Source organism: Artibeus jamaicensis, unplaced genomic scaffold, assembly GCF_021234435.1.
Source record: "Artibeus jamaicensis isolate MK-2021 breed Jamaican fruit bat unplaced genomic scaffold, CSHL_Jam_final contig_519, whole genome shotgun sequence".
Lineage (NCBI taxonomy): Eukaryota > Metazoa > Chordata > Mammalia > Chiroptera > Phyllostomidae > Artibeus > Artibeus jamaicensis.
Genome location: NW_026521871.1, coordinates 40,227,640 through 40,245,330, shown reverse-complemented (window position 1 = coordinate 40,245,330; position 17,691 = coordinate 40,227,640). Strand labels below are relative to the sequence as shown.

The window sequence follows — 17,691 nt, the reverse complement described above, 5'->3', positions numbered from 1 at the left end:
CATAGTCAATTTGGTCTATAAGACTTGTCATTGGTAAAAATTAAAACTAAAAAATATACCAAGTCTACAGAGAACCAAACAGTAGCCCACATTCAAGTTCAGATAGCATTTTAAAAATAACTAGACAACACTTTGTGGAAAAATCTAAATAAATAATAACCACTAAATAACAAAATCAAAAGTATAGAGGTAGTGAAAAATAGATTAATTCAGAACCCAATAGTACCTAGAAAAGTCACCAAAATTAAGGTCTGTTTCTTTCTATAATTTTGGTTCTGGAAGTTTAACATGGTTTGTGCAGCTTTGGAAGAAAAGACACTACCCTGGTATTATTTGCTCATTTATTATTCAACAAATATCTTCTGTTTTTCTATCGTGTGCTCTTGCTAGGAACATAGCAATCAGCATGAAAGGTATGCTCAACTGTCAGCAGGGTTACTCAGGACACAAACCACTCACCATATTGTACTAACACAGTAATACAAGGTGTAAGTTGTTCACTTTGGATGTGAAAATAAGGCCCTGGGAGATATAACTCAGGGGCATGTGTAGATGATCCGTGAGTACAAATTGGGTAGAAAAATGGCTGACCCAGTGTAATGAATAAATCATGGTGAGTTGGCAAAGGATACTAACAGGAGGCTGGAAGAAACTTGAGTGAGTTGTCTTCAGATCAGAGCAGCTAAACAAGCTGCTCCTTCACTGTGGTTGGTTTTGTTCTCTGAGAATGGAGAAAGTACAAAGTTGATCAACAGGGAAAGATTCCCAGAAACTTCATTCTGACGTTAAACATCTTGCTTCTGTAAACATACTCTGAACAACAAGGTTCAATATCAAGAAAATTTCCAGATCCTTTTGTACTTTAGTTCATAAGCATGATGATTAAGTATTCACGCTTTTGTGTGAGATATGCCTCCCTGAAATCTTGTTACGTAAATCATTACCCATCTGATGCGGAAAAAAACACTTCCCTTTCTGAAGGGTAGTATGCCCTCTAACAATTTCTGACTTATAATAAACATCCTATTTAAAGACAAACTTAAGCTTGATATTTGATAGCAGAATATACACATCTATATAGTTCTTTTTCCTGGGAACAGTTCTCTTTTATAATTGTTAAAACATCTCTGAAAGTGTTGCCTTCTTCCAAATCTGGAGACACAACAATTTGTATGATTTTTCTGGCCACAGTGAGTGTTTTCCTCCTCCACCCCTTTGTCACAGGGATCTAAAAAGCACTTCAGACTAAAGGATATAATAGAAGACAACCTTGCAAATAAATTTCTGGTGCCATGTTACATTAATACCTTTCAATGACAGCAGAAAGGAGCGGTGTCAGAGTGTAATTTCACTTACAAAGTCAAGCAGAAAATGAATTTCTCATGGTAGGAGTCGGTACTGGAGCATGACTGTTTGGAGGCCGACTTCTGAAATCATGGGAGCCAGTTCAGGGGAGCATTAAATTAGCACCGAAAGGAAAACAATTTGCATCACTGAACTACAATCGAAGTGGGAGTAAATTTTACATGGCATCCAACCTTTCTAAAAGCTCTTTTATAAAAGACAACTTTGAAGCTATTTTAATGCTACACTAAGCCTAATTTTCTGAATCACCATTAGTATCCAATTAATTATCACTAAAGTTTTTAAAAATACATAGGAATATTCCCATTAGTGATGAGAAGGTGATTAATAATGACTGAAAATTGGTATGTACTCCAGGTCCCATACGGTCTATTAGAATGCCAGCCAGAACTGTACCTATGGTTTTCCTATAGCACAAAGAATTCTTTCTGGACACTTCAAGGAGAAGGTCTTGGTCTTTGGGGTCCCTAGTCTCCTGGATAAAAATTTCAACTTTGCCATTTACTGGCCACGTGACCCAAGACAGTTTGCCAAACATTCTGAGCCTCAACTTTCTTATCTGGAAAATGGAAAAAACAAAACTTATTTAAAAAATCCATGAGATGACATGAATAAAATACATGTACTAACATAGTCCCTTACTGACAAATGATGCCTATTTATCTCTTGTGGAATCTTTTCACATATATTATAGGGGTCAGACCTATCCCTTAAAGGGCATTTCAACAGGTTGTTTTGGTCTCCAGGAAGAATGAGGAGAATTGCTTAGAAGGCCTCTCTATTCTCTCAAGGACAGCTCATAAAGAAGTAGAATAAATGATCAAAGTCAAGAGAAAAGAATGTGAAAATAAGATAGATTAAAAATGTAGCACACTAATATTCTCATTAAGATTCATTACTTTGACTATTACAAAATAGACTAATCTTGACCACATAATTTTTACCATGAGTTTGAATGACTATCTTCAAAATTTCTGAATTCTTAAACTGTATTGGTGTCACTAGATTGCAAGGTCCTTTCTTTGTCATCAGCCTGATGTATAGGTTTCCAGATTTCAGCTGTCCTTTTCTGTAACTTTCTTTCCCCACTTGGTTTGACAAAACAGTGTCCAAAGAATTTCAGCTATTTTTGCCTTGTGTTATCTGATTAGGTTGTTTTATTCTCTGTTGCACGTCACAAAATATTGACCAAATTATAGTGGCATCACTGTAATCTGTTCCCCACACAGGCAGTCATGGTGATTTAAAAAGAAAAATCAATGAAAAATCCTGTTTTTTCTCTGTAAAACCTTCAAAGAGATCCTTTAACATTAAAAATAAAGTTCAAACATCTTATTATCCACATGATAGAGCTCCTATTTCTCTCTGACCTCATTACCTTCCACTCTCTCCCTCAGCCACTACATTCCAGCCACAGTGGCCTTTCTCCCCCTAGATTATTTTGCCATGCTCCTTCCAGATTCAGGCCCTCTGCCTCCATGATCTGGAGTGGGCATCCCCAGAGCCTCACGTGGCTGGCTCCTTGTAGCCATTCAGCTTCTAGTGTAAGAGTTTATGCCTCAGAAGGACCTTCTTTTGTCTAAAGGTGGAACTCTCTCCCTTTCATTCTGTTTTATTTTCCTCTTATGCTGAATCAAGATACAAACTTATTCAACCTATTTGCTCATTTTCTTTAGACTTTCTGTCCTTAGTCTCCCTTTCCCCATTAAAATGCAAGTTCTTCCTACCTGGAACAGTGCGTGCTGCTTATGCAATGAGTGAATAAAATGAATGATTTTGTTTTCTTTCTATTGTAAAGCATTCTTGTTAGTGTTTTTTGTCTTGGAAGGACTGGTTCATAAACACTCGAATCAAAAATTGTTTAGTAGAAGAATAAAAAACTGAAGAGCTACCCAAAATTTGTCCTTTACTCCCCAAGGAATAGTAAAAAGACCCCAAAGAAATAGTAAAAAGGATTTGAATTCTAGTCAATGACCTGGTATGAATTATCTGTGATACCTCTGGCAGGTCACCTCTCTGTGTCTTTGTTTCTTCACGTACCAGTGAAGAACTAGAAAATTTCTAAGATGTCTTCTACTTCCAATATTTTATAATTATTAATGGAAATACTAGATCTGATATTATGGTAAATGTTTATGAAATTTTACAGGGGGTTGAAGTTAATGGACAGATAAGCTATTGAAATCTCTGAACTTGGTTTTAGGCTTATGGCATAGGAGTTTCTAAGAAATTCCTTAGTTCCAGAATGGAAAACTAAGGGATTCCAGGGGGGAATCCCTTCCTTCTTCTGCCTGGCAGAGACAACAAGACTTCAGAGTTAATATTTGCAACCTACCAGATAGAAATGTGATGGAGAGCCATAATGTTTACATAGGATGTATGCTAAACCATGAGATTATAAAAGCAAACTCTCTGGCTGTGCTCTAGTATTATATTGATAGATTTATAAAAAGTTGTGAACAGTGCTGGTACATTCTATAAGACCTGGGTTCTAGTTTCACTCTTACTGGTAATTAGTTGTATGTCCTTAGTTATTTAAGGCTGTAGTGAACTCATTTTTGAAATAATCCCCCAGGTCCCATACAGTTCCTGAAATTATGATTCTGTCTTTAAATTTTCTGAGTTTATATCTACTATAAGAAAACTTCATTTAGACATATCCCTAAAAATCTACAAAAGTGAAAAATTGGTAAAAATATAAGTCACCATATAATTCTTAGGGAAGAAGTGTTATCTTAATGGTGCTCATTAACCATACCATCCTTCTTCAGGGTTGTGGCGGACCCTGGCCAGCAGAGTCCGCCTGTTGTGGCTGACAATGAGAATGAATGCACAGGCAACAACAATCCTGTGTGGAAAAAGGGAACAGGCACGACTACTCTCTCAAGGGGAGAGTGCCTATGGTGCCTCGGCTACTCCCTCAAGAGGGGAGTGCCCCGACCCTTGCCTAGACAGGCTTTTATTGTTTTCCTGGGGTCTTACATCAGAGAAAGATTTATTATCCATTACATAGAATATTATTGTTTACATTTTAGGTACAATCAAGAAAATGAAAATAACATGCAGAGGGGTATGACGATGAGCTCATTAGCTCTGTGCTTGAGAGAACTCATACAGGCTTTGGAAATTACCTTGAAGATAGACAATACACATTTGTTGTTTTAGACCAGGGTGATGGAGTTTTAACAAGAGCAAGCCATTACAGTCTGTAAGTATTTTCTAGGCCTGATTCCCATGGGAAAACTCGGTTTGTAGATCTGGCTCCTGCCCACCGCTTTGCTTCTGTAGGTTTTCTGTACAGAGCTGAGTCACATTTGCCAGACTTAAACAAACCAGTCCCCTACACAGGGTGGTGGAGAGTTTCAGATGAAGAGAAAGATTATAGCAGGTATTTCTTCCTGCCTCTTATGAGGGGAAATTTAGCACGAGACAGCCAGCATTTTCAGGATCATTACTATGGACCATTGTACAGTGATCTGTATAAAATGAGTTGGTTATTGGTCTATGGAGTGATCTCTCATGTAAAGCAAAGACTCCAAAGAACAATAGTGTCCAAACTGGGAAACCTATACTCTTAAAAAATCAATATACCTCCAGCTTTATGATGGAACCAGCAGGAGTCCACTGACCATTGCAAGTGATGTGAAGTGATTGGGTTACAATTCTAACCCTTTCCAGACACCTGAAAAAAAGTATTTGAGTTTTTCTTTTACAAATTTTTATTTTTTAAATAAGGAACTTTTCAAAGCGTATCTTAGTTTTTGTTACCATCTTTTCTGTTTGCATCTCCTTTTCTTCTTTCCCATCTCCTGTTTAAATAAAGATTTCTATATTGTCCAATTTCTAGCTCCATTTCATTTCTTATTTCGAAGATTGTTTTTGTGATGAAACCAATTTTGTGTTGGTTATCCTTAAATTTTCATTCCTAGATTCATGGAAAAATATATTTAAAATTATACCTTTAGAGCATCAAGACACTAGCATCCTGTGTATGTGTGTATGAGCGTGCTTGTGAGGGTTTTAATAGTCAAGGAAACAGTAGAGTTAGATTTGAAAATGGAATTTCAATGCATTTCTCAATATTGTGATTAAGAATGACTTATAAGAAAGATAGAGCCTTTGGTTATCTTTAAATATATTGTCAATAATTCTAAAAGGTAAGTCTCTGAGTCCAAGCTTTTATTTAACATCTAGCGTGTTAAACTAATTGATTGTCTTGGATAACTAATTAGTAGCTGCTGTGATTATCTATTGCTGTGCAACCAATCAAAATCTAATGGCTTAAAAAGACTGTTTCTTTAGGCTCATGAATCTGCTACACTTGCTAAATTTGACTGGTTGCATTTGTTGCCTGCTGTGGGTTTTAGTAGGTGTTACTCTTTGACTTTGGCATGTACACATTATGCCTACTTTGAAGTTTCTTATAGGGAAACATTTCTCTTAAAACTTTACACAATGCCGATGCATCTGCTACCTGATTCCTGATATTACCACGTGACTTTCTCAGTGCAGATATATCTCACAGTGATGGTGAGGGTCTCTCCTTGGCGTGTGTTCTTTCCATTGGCATGTTTAAGTACAAGATGGCTCTTAACTATAGTTGGCAACTCTGATTCTTAAAAAATGGTCTCATGAAAGAACTTAAGGCTGCATATCACTTTTACCAAAGTTCTTATTTAATAAATTGTCATTTAAAGTTATTAAATCCTAGGCAGAATTTAGAGTTTATTTTTAAGTAAAACTCTTTTGTGTGCCAAGAAAATTGGGCACAAAAAGAGGCTTATCTTCCTTGCATCTCCATAAACAACTTGTCTGTTTAAATAATTAGATTTATTAAGAACACTTATTTATAAACCAAAAGAGATATTCATCTATTTATTCATTCTATTTATCATCTATCTTTCTTTCATCTATCCCTAATGAGCCTGCTCCTTCTTTTCACCAATGTCAAAGGCCTCATTTTACTCTGCAACTGAATATTGTAGTAAAATAATTAGTATTGACTCTATCCTAGGACTATTTAATATAAAGTGTGAGGCAGCATCTTTCATTTTGCTACTCTAATTTCACAGTTCAAGCATAAGCAATTGAAGGGAGAAGCTAGCATCTGCCAGTCCTGATGTATTCTTGTATATTTTAGTTGTTTGCTGATGAAACATGAAGAATGTGCTATTTGGAGCCTTATAATAGTTACCTTGTATTATTTCCCCTACCATACTCCACAAATACTTCACATGACCAAACTATATTAGAAATCAAATAGAAAATCAGCATACCAAGATTGAACCACTTTCCTCTGGCATAAGGTACCATTCACCACTGCTAATGTAGTCATAATTTAGCCATTCCACAGTGAAAGACTCAGCACCAGCTAAACCCCTGGGAGTTAATGATTTCTTATCTTAGTTGCAGCGCTTGTGATGAAAAAAAATTCAATATTTCTGCACTTGGTGACTCAGGTAATCCTCAGGAAGTACAACTGAAATTTTAATATTAGCTGTACTTTAATATTTATATCTCTTATAAATTTATTATGTTTCCCTCAGGTGAAACAATTTCTTTATTCTTTTGACATGCAAACCTGAATCAAATTTAAAACATGTAACTTTGATACATGTAACTTAGAATGAAGTCACTTGCTATTATTGAGATTCTTGGTTACAAACATGGCAGATTTTTAATTTTAATAGTAGGAGAATAGTTTAAAGCACTGCTTCTGACCTGGGTCTTGGTTACCATTGGTTAAACGTACACACACACACACACACACACACACACACACACACACACAAACACACACACAAAAGGTCTGTCCAGAAAGTATCCAGCCAAGCATCTAGCCATACAATATGAAAAAATAGAAACATTTATTGAAGACAATACAAGTTAAAAGAACCATTGTACACAGGATAATGATGCTTCTGTCCCCTTCAAAGTAGATACCTTGGGACCTCACATAGTTCTCTCAGTGTCTCTTCCACTGTTCCAAACACCCTGCAAAATCCTCTGTTAGAATCACCAGCAACTGCCCTGTTATATATTCCTGAATCTCATCAGTGGTCTGAAATCTCTTCCCTTTCAAAGGTGATTTTACTTTTGGAGAAAGCCAAAAGTGGCAGGGTGCCAAATCTGGGCTGTGGTGGGGCTGAATCACCTGGGTGATTTGATGTTTTGCCAAAAACTCTGCATAAGATGTAATACACGAGTGGGTGTGTTGTTGTGATGAAGCTGCCGATCACCAGTTGCCCGTAGCTGTGGCTGTTTTCATTGTATTGCATCTCTCAACCAATGAAGAACATTGAGGTGTAGTACTCCTTATTAATTGTTGGGCCTGGAGGTGTGTAGTTATGAGGGACAACACCTTCCCAATCAAAAAACACAGTTAACATAGTCATGATCTTGCTGAGAATTTGTTGTACCTTCTTTGGGTGTGGAGAACCAGGTGACTTCTGTGTGGGACGACTGGACCTTTGCATCAAGATCATAGACCCATGATTCATCTCCAGTGATGACCTTCTTGAGGAAATCTGGTTCATTGGCAACAGTTTGAATCAAGTCATTAGCAACTGCAGCACAATGTCTTTCTGCTCTGGTAGCAGAAGCCACAAAACAAATTTTGCCACAACATGTTTCATGCCAGGATCCTGTGTCAAAATCTCAGACACAGCACGGTAGTTTTTAGAATCCCCAGGTCAGCTGCTGGTTCTCCCCCTGTCAGTCACCAGTTTTTGCTGATTGCAACCCATATACGTTCAACACTCTCAGGTGTTCTGATTGTCGCAGGCCTTCCAGAACATGGATCACTTTCGACAGATTCTTGACCATCTTTGAAGTATTTGTGCCACATTTTTATTTGCACTGCATTCATTGCATCATCCCTGAAAGGCTTCTGAATCATCCCAATAGTTTCCAGGGAGGAATGTTCAAGCTTAACACAAAATTTGATGCAGATTTATTGCTTAGTCATTTTGAATGCGATAGCCACACAGTACACATGCTCACTTAATGGTGTCTACTGCCCCCACTGACTAGTACAGTGAAGTTGTCATTGTTCATGCACATGCGTTCCAGTTGGCTCTCCTTGGCTGCCAGGCTACATTGATGTCACCCAAACTGTTTGTGCTATATTAACAATGGCTGGATTTTTCCAGACAGATCTTGTATAACCACCTATTTTTAAGGTAATGATTTTTTCTCTTTTATATTCTAGGTTTATGTTTTGCTAGGCACATCTTAATTTTTTTATGAACTTAGATCATTTTAATCAATCTCTGTTTTGGTTCCTCTTCTTGGCCCTCAGAGTTTTTCAAAATATTGACTAAAAAGTGGTCCTATTAATCTAGCCCACTGACCCTGTTTCACTCCTTCTGAAAACTCACTGTGTGAGTAAATGTTCAAACTCTTTTTTCCTTAAAGCAAAAGAAAACAAATGTTTTGGCACTAAGTATTCTAAATTCATGCAGATTAAATAAAACTACATTTTACTGTTCCAAAAAAGCACAACTTCCAGAGAAATGTGAAAGGCTTGTATGTCTTTTTTTACAATGTATTGAATTTATTGGGGTGGCATTTGTTAACAAAATTATACAGGTTTCAGGTGCACAATTCCATAACACATCATCTGTACACTGTATTGTGTGTTCACCACCTCAAGTCAAGTCTCTGTCCATCCCCATTTATCCCCCCATACCCACTTTCACCTCCTTCCACCCCCCACCCCCCAGCAATCACCACACTATTGTCCAGGTCTACGAGTTTTTTCTCTTTTTTCTTTTGTGCTTAATTCCCCCAGCTCCCCAGCCCCCTAATCCCCCAATCTCTCCATCCATCCCAACCACTGCATCCTGCTGTACATTTTCACAGCGAAGTAAATCCAACTCTTACCTTAGGTCTTTATTCTTCCCCGTTATAAAAATAAAACTCTACAGAGAATCCACATAGCACAGCGCACTCTGAGATCATGCTCTTTGCAAACCTGGAAGGACTGGGGGACTCATGATGCCTGATATTCTTAGCTCATATTTCTTCAAAAAACAACTTCTAGCTTCTGTTAAATGTGATAGTCTCAGTCCAAATGCTTCTCTCAATTTCATCTTGGGTTCCCACTAGAATTACATAAAAGGACTGGGCAAGAAAAAATAAGGCCACAGGGACAAAAAGAACTAGAAAGAAGGGTAACAGCAGGAGAAACATGGCCCCAGTTGAGAGAGTTATTACTGACACAGCTGAGAAAGATGAAACCTAACAGGATGCTAAATGGATACCAAGGAGAAATCCATGTCCCTTGCTCTACCCTGGAATGTCCCAGGCACTGGACAACCCGTGCAATATGGATAAGGCATGGGGCTGAGAAGAGGAATATTAAGTTAATGTATAAGGTGGTTACCATTCTTGCCTTCTGTACGCAACTCTGCCCATCTCTGAAAAAAGTGGAGGTCCATTGTTAGAAAAAAATAGAAACAGAGAGTCTTGAAGCTTTAGACATACAACATAGATAAAGTCAAAGGTAAAAAACACAAAGTCAAAACATGAAGATTACATTAAATTATGAGTCTCTCAGCAAACCTTCCTCCAGGATTTCAGAATGCCAGAATGAGGCTTATAATTCCCCAGGAGGGAGATGATGGAATTCTTCTCTAGAAATGAATAGGTCCCTCAGTAAAGGCCTACAGATATTGACATTTGGAGCTCCACAATAAAAAGGCTTTTTGAGAACAACAGGTTGAAATCGTATTAAATCTGCTCCATTATAGTATAGGCCTTTTGCAATATAGTCTCACTGGTTAAGGTTTTTTAGCTCAGCCACTGCATGTGTCAGTTTTATAGTTGAAGTCAAAAAGCGCTGGTTCATTCTGTTTGTGAGAATTAAAACTCTGAACAATTGTAAGGTGATGAGCCATGGGTTCATGATATCTTTAGGGAGGGAGTGTCCCAGAAGCAAACCTTGAGACAGACATTAAAGAACCAAAACCTATCTGGGAGGTGATCTCAGAGAACACTAGAAGGGAAGTGAGGAAGAGGAGGAGGATAGCTAGAACACACCTCAGAGTTGTCCCCATACCCGGGTATTGATACAATGACTCCAGTTGGTGGAGGGCTGGGTCAGGAGAACTGGGATGTCTCTGGCAAGTGCAGCCTGACATGGAGGCAGCAAGGCGATGCTCCAAAAGCCAGGGGAAGCTTCAAGGAAAGTGGGGATGCAGTTGGATGGGTATCAGATTTGCACCGAGTGGGAACTGCTGGGCTTTTTTGGTGGCGCACCAATGTCACCCATTACACACAATGAATTAATAATTTTCTGAAATTTGCTACATGAATTATGATCTATTTGGGACCTACAGATGGTTAAAGACCATAGAAATACATAATAGCCTTCTTTACTTTATTTTCTTTTAACATATAGATAATCTTTGTACAGAAATACTACTGAGTCTACTCAAGTTTTACAGGAAAGACTACTTTCAATTATTTTCCATGGGATTTTCCCCAGTATTTAAAAGTATATTTTAAACAACCTGATTATAAACTTTCTCTTCTCTTACCTAGATCCTGTCTTTACTTTCAGAAAAACAATATTTAAGATCCAACATGGTGCTAGTCCAGACACTGAATGTATTTTAAAATAAAAACCTTAGAAACTCTTCTAACAAACAGAGGCAGGGTCTGAAGGTGAAATAAGCCGAGAGGAGAAAAGGAACAGACCTTACAAATACAGGCCAAAATGTGTACAAGAAAATCAGTTAAAAAGCTTTGCAGCTTTTGAGGTTGAGGGCAAACAATCTATCTGCAAAGACTGATTTCTAGTGGCCCCTGAACACATAAGACACATCAAATGTTTAGCTGAGAGAAATCCCATTTTCAGTGTGCAGGGCTACCTTTACTTCTTGTTACTGATTCTACCTTAGTTTAGGGTTAGGGTTATTTCTCATTATGGCTCTGCAGTTTTTCCATATTTCTTAAAATAAAATTTATTATTAGGTTTAGTTGGTGCTTGGCTTGTTTAGCTTCTGTATTTTGAGGCAGGATTTTAGACCATTACTTCATGAGATATTTTTAAGTGTTACAAATGTTCAGAATTATTCACATGTTCATAATTTAAAGGCTGCTACAAAAACTTTTCCAATTGCTAAATTAATTGTCTGTTTTGCATGGAAAGAATTCAAAAAATAAATAATTTCTCTCAGCACATTCGTGGTACTTTTCTAGGTGCAGAATTATACTTTATCCTCATTTATTTGGCCTAATTTGATATTCCATAGAAGGTTGTCTTTAAATTAAAAACACGACAAAAAAAAAGCAACAATTCCTCTCCAGGGAAACCAAGTCTTCTTTTTTCTTTTTATTTTCATGACAGCTTTATTGAAGTGTAATTTACATACCATAAAATCGAGCCATTTGCCTTCATTTTTTATTCTTGTTCAATTACAGTTGTCCTCATTTCCCTCCACTACTCTCTCCCTGCCCTGCCCACCCTCACCTCCCACATTCAATCCTCCCCCACGTTGTCTTTGTCCACAGGGTCCTTTATACATGTTCCTCGACTGACAGTAACCAGAGGGGAGGGGGTCTGGAGGTAACGGGGAAAAGAAGGGGAAAGGTCATCAAGGATCAAGTCTTCTTTTTTAAAGAAAACATTCATTGCTACTTGTTATAAACTGAATGTTTCTGTGCCCCCTCCCCGAATTCATACTTTGAAGCCCTCACACTCCAGTGTGACTGTATTTGGTGACATGGTGGTTATTAAGGTTACATGAGGTCACGAGGATGGTCCCTGATCCAGTAGGATTGGAGTCTTTATAAGAAAAGACAGAAGAGAAGCCTATGTGCCCTCCCTCTCTTCACCAGGTGAAGACACGCTGAGAAGGTGGCCATCCGCGAGGCAGGAAACCAGCTGTCATCAGTAATCAAACCAGCTGTCACCCTGATCTTGAACTTGTATTAGGTACATATGAGGTGTACATATAAAATTATGTATTTCTATGAGTTGATGTTTTTATCATGAAATGTCCCTCTTTGTCTATAATATTATTCATATTCTCGAGGTTTACTTTTTCTAATACAAATATAGCCTTCCTAGCTTATGCTTAAAGTTTACATGGTCTATCTTTTCCCACCATTTTATTTTTAACATTTCTGGGGTCTTCATATTTAAAGTGTACTTCTTATAAACAGAAAAATTGAAATTGCTTTTTTATTTGGTATGACATACATTCAACTGTTTTCAGCCCATTAATATTTAATATAATTAATTGTATGGTTGGCAGTACACCTATCACGTGGGTGTTTGCTTTTTGCCTTATCTATTTTTCCTCATGTTGCTTTTTTATTACTCTTTTGGATGAGAAAATTATTTTTGTTAGTACCCTTTGTTTCATTTTCTGTTGATATTTAATCATGCTTCTCGATGTCATTTACTTAGTGATTGCTGTAAAAATTTCAATATGTATTTCTAATATTATTTTTATACTTTAAAATAATATTACTGTTAAGCAATTTAAGAATTTCACATTACAATTCCATTTACCTCCCCCTTTTCTGTTCTTGTTTCGTATTTACTTCTACATATGATGAAAACCTGACCATTTGTTATTACTATTTTTCTTTAAACAGTAAATGATGTTTTAGGGAAATGTATGTATGTGTATATAAGTATGTATGTGCATGGAATATATAGTATATATGTATTTATTTGTGCTTATGTACACACATATATGAGATAAAAAGTTCACTTTATAGTGCTCTTTAACACTTCTTGAAGATCCAAAAATAATCACTTGCTATCATTTTCCTTCAGCCTAAAGAAATTATTTTCATGTTTCTTATAGTGTAGGTTGGTTGTTGACAAATTCCCTCAGCTATATTTTAAATATTTTCATCTCCCATCTTAAGTGCTATCTTTAATTACTGAATATAGAATTTTGGGCTAACATTGTTTTTCTGTCAGTATTTTCAAAGACAATGTGCTATCTAGACTACATTATTTCTGATTAGAAGTAAGACATCATCCTTATTGCTGTGCTCTGTTTGGAATCAGCATGAGTCTCTGACTATTGTCCTGACACTCACTTTATCTCTGGTTCTCTGCAGTTTGACTGTGATATAATTTAGTGAGCTTCTTTTTTAATTTATCTTGCTTAAGGTTTATATGAGATTATTTCCTGGGTCTCTGGGTTGATTTCATTGATAAGATTTGATAAATCCTCATTTATCTCTTTGAATATTTATTTTGCTTCATTTTCTCTCTTCGCTTTTTCTGCTCCTCCAATTATTCACATGTGAAATTTTTGATATTATCTCACAGATCTTGATCTATTATATTTTCTTCTCAGTATTTTGCTGTTAGTATTTCAGTTTATATAAACTACTGACCTGTATTCGGTGTCTGATTCTTATCCTGCTAAGTCCAATCTACTTTTTATTTCATTAAGTGATTTTTTTTCATTTCCAATATTGTATTTTAATTACTGACATTTGTATTGGCTCACTTTATAGTTTCACATACTTGCTAAAATGTCATATCTATTAATGCCTGTTGTTTATTTTTTATAGTGGATCTTTTAATATAGTCTTCCCAGGTATTAATTTTTTTTTTTTATAATTCCAATATCTGTTTCTCCTCTGGAGCTATTTCTACTGAGAGTAGAAGAAATTTGCCTTTCCCATGGTCACATTTATGTGATTCTCTCTTCCTCATAAGCTCTGATTTTGTGCTTGTCCTTGTGTGTAAAATAATTAATAATACCCATGCCTCCAAGAAGACCTTGCACATTTTCCTGTGAGATTGCTAATATTGGGAACACATATAATTAATCTGTCATTGAAGTAGGTCTCAGCTTTGTTGTAACTTTTATTAAATTATGTTCACCATTGGCTTAGAATATTTTGAAATGGACTTTCTCTTTCGCAGGACTTAGGATCTGAGCATCTTCTGAGATCCTAGAAATCTCTTTATGTTTTGTTGCCCTGCTGCCAACTTTCTAAACCACTCACCTCACTCTGAACTTCAGTTTACTTCTTTGTTGTTGGCTCCCTGGATGGCTCTCTGGATGTCTTTGTTCTCCGTTTGCCACCACTGCCTTTCTGCTCTTAGAAAGGTCTGTCTGGTCCTGGAAGGCAAAATACAGTGCATTTGATGAGGCCTTTACCGTGCCCAACGCAGTCAGTGAAGGCTCAGGCAAATGTTTGTTGGGTGAATGCAGATTACTCTGTAGCCGAGGCTGCTTAGGATTCCAATTTATCATGTCATTCAACACACAACTTTAAAACCTTGTTACATTTTTTTCTTGTTCTTTTTATCCATGTTTAGGGGAGATTCTGCCTTCTTTCACTGCTTCACAAGGCATGAGCATGATTATGAATTGCTTCACTGCTAAGAATAAGTTGTCATGTTCCAGAAATTAGTTCATTTATACTTCTTTATATCCTCAGGTCTCAGACATATTTGCAAGCACTGACTTTATAGCTTATCTAGCTTGCTTGCGTTAGGATGGAAGCAATGGTAACTTGTGATTTTACTCTTCCCTTTGGAAGAGGAAGACCCTAACACTTTTAAAATGCAATTTGAAGGCATTCTGGTCTCATTATAAAGATTCTCAGTGGGCCCTGGCTGGTGTGGCTCAATGGGTTGAGCGTGGGCCTGCGAACCAGAGGATTGCAGTTCCATTCCCAGTCAGGGCACATGCCTGGGTTCCAGGCCAGTTCCCAGCAGGGGATGCACGAGAGGCAACCATACATTGATATTTCTCTCCCTCTCTCCTTTCCTTCTCCTCTAAAGATAAATAAATTAAAAATCTTAAAAAAAATCTTCAGTGGGATTTGCTAACAAAAATTTGCTAGCTTCATAGTACTTTGTTTTATGTTTGATTAACATCCATCAGCTGGCTAATTATTCCAATGATTAATGGGTTAGTAGATAGTGATTTTACTTTTGGTATGGTTTACTGGATGTTATTTCCTGGAACATAGACATTGGTTTAGGCCAGCCTGACACTTACTTAAAATTACTGCCACTGTATCTGATAAGCTATTGTATTTATTGATCATTGACTGTTATGATTTCCCATTTATTATTCTTGGATGAAATATCATCACCTTAGTGTTTAAAATTTTAAAATAATTCTATTTGTACATGTTCCTCTCTATTGCTCATGTCTACACTATATTTTCTTCCCCATTTAGTATCTATTTCTCTTTATGTTTCATTGAGAAAAAATAATCTGCATTTATTCATTCTCATTAAAAAAATTATGCTTACTTTTCCTTTAGAGCTTACATGTATATTTCATGACTATGACCTTCTCCGTGCTCCACCCCTACTTCAGTAATATGAGTTGTATAAGCCTCATTGCCTACATTTTATGGTTGCAAATGTGCTGGTTGATTCCATAATTATTTTGTTTATTCACTTACTAATTTATCTGTTAACAAATGGCAATGGAGCATCCACCCAGTACTCTGCATGAGCTCCATGCTTGGTAAACAGTAGTGAGAAAGAAACAGTCACCCACTAAACCGATCATACAGGGTGGGGCAAAAGTAGCTTTATAGTGGTTCATATGAAAAATAATACAGTAATTAATGAATGGCAATACAAAAAGAAACTCTGTGTTTTGTGTACTCACAACTGTAAACCCACTTTTGCTCCACCCTGCATTCTATTGTCCCACATTCCTCCCTGTTTATCTCTTTTTAAACCAATAATTTTGTGGGATGTTTTTTATAGATACTAACATCAGTACCCTAAGTCACTTTCCAATAATCACTTGCAGTGTGAAGAAGTTAAAAATAAAGAGGACTTATGTGGTTTCTAGCATCTTGGATTTATTGATTTAATGCTGTCCTCATTGACATTCCAGGAGGTAGGTCTAGTCCAGCAACTGGCAGATATTCTCAATAAGAATCATGTAAAAATGAGAAAATATACTCAACTAACAAGATTTCACATGTACTCTCATTTTCACCTTCTCTTAAAACAGACCAACAACCTAAGTTTGTATGAACAGAGGCTATCAGAACACATGGGTAAACGCATTGCAGCTTTTGGTATCATTTTTAGGTATCAGATATCTTGGGAGGTGTTTGTCTCTCCTTTCGTGGGCCCATTGCATTTTGTTCTATCATTACTTGTCAAAGGGGTGATAAATATTTTAAAAATTCCCAAGGTTGCCAGAGTTCCTTGAAACTTCATTAGTAAAGAATTTACATTCTAGTTGGGCCTAAAAGTGAGTTTGCAATATGTCAATACTTTTTGAGGAAAAGCTCGTCAGTTACTAAATCCTTGTTTTAGGATGAGAATAGGTATATGAGCCTGAGCTATTTATTTATTAATCAGCAGTGGATTATTTTAAATTTTTGGAACTGCCTATCATCATTATTAATACATCCTCCATCCTTAGAGTTTCATCTGCCCAATGAATAGCCTGCTAGTATAAATTTCAATCATCCTGTTTATTAATTATCTGTATTTAGATGCTAGTGTGATGGCCCGAGACTTTAGTATATTGGTTGCTTGAAATTTGGCCACTTGGTTGGACCAGAGATTAAAACCTGATTGTATTGTTTTTTAACATAGGAGGTAAAACTTTTGATAATAGAATTTAACTTCCGTATACCAATACTTGGATGTCCTTGGGATATTTTATCTGAATATTTCTTGTAGCAAAGGGAACACCAAGTCCCTTCCAATATTGGTTCTAAATATGTGATTCCAGGAGAGGTTCCCAAGAATGGTGGGTAGGAACCATCCACCATGACGTGTGATTTCCAGTAGAGCAGCCGACACCACTACACATCAATGACAGCTCCTTGGCGTCCTTCCTAGTCCACACTTATAAGCTCCTCCCTTTGTATTCCATTGTTGGGTGGCAGTAAGAGCAAGGTGGAGAATGTTTTTTCTTTAGAAATCACTACTTAGATTACATGTAAATGTAATGGATGTCAAATGAGGTCTTCTATAGATAATTTGAAATTCTTGAAGGAAAACACAAATCAGTTTACTGGTTTCAACTTCAAAATCAGACAGGTCATCCCATACTTTTTTTGGCAGTGGGTGGGGTAGAGGCAGAAAATCATCTACTTGTAACACCAAAGTGAAGATTGAAGCAAAAGAGAACATTTTTATACCCTAAAACTTACATGAGAGAGAGCCTATGTTATTGAAAGAAAACTTTTTTTAAAAGGCCCAAGAGTTCAGAGAATCATTTTCAATGGCATCGCTTCTGGAGTAAGCCAAAGAATGAGCTACAACCTCACATTTTATCATGTTTATATGCTTGATTTAATGGTTAATCACAATCTACAGTGTTTGAACTTAGCTAGAATGTTCAA

At 36.7% G+C, this 17,691-nt stretch overlaps 1 non-coding gene across 1 annotated transcript; it reads left to right on the top strand.

Moving 5' to 3' along the window:
* Positions 1–849: 849 nt before the first annotated feature.
* LOC119043502 (small nucleolar RNA U13) lies at positions 850–954 on the top strand. Its single transcript, XR_005081424.2, has one exon. It is a non-coding gene; the product is annotated as a small nucleolar RNA U13 (small nucleolar RNA).
* The last annotated feature ends 16,737 nt before the right edge of the window (positions 955–17,691 follow it).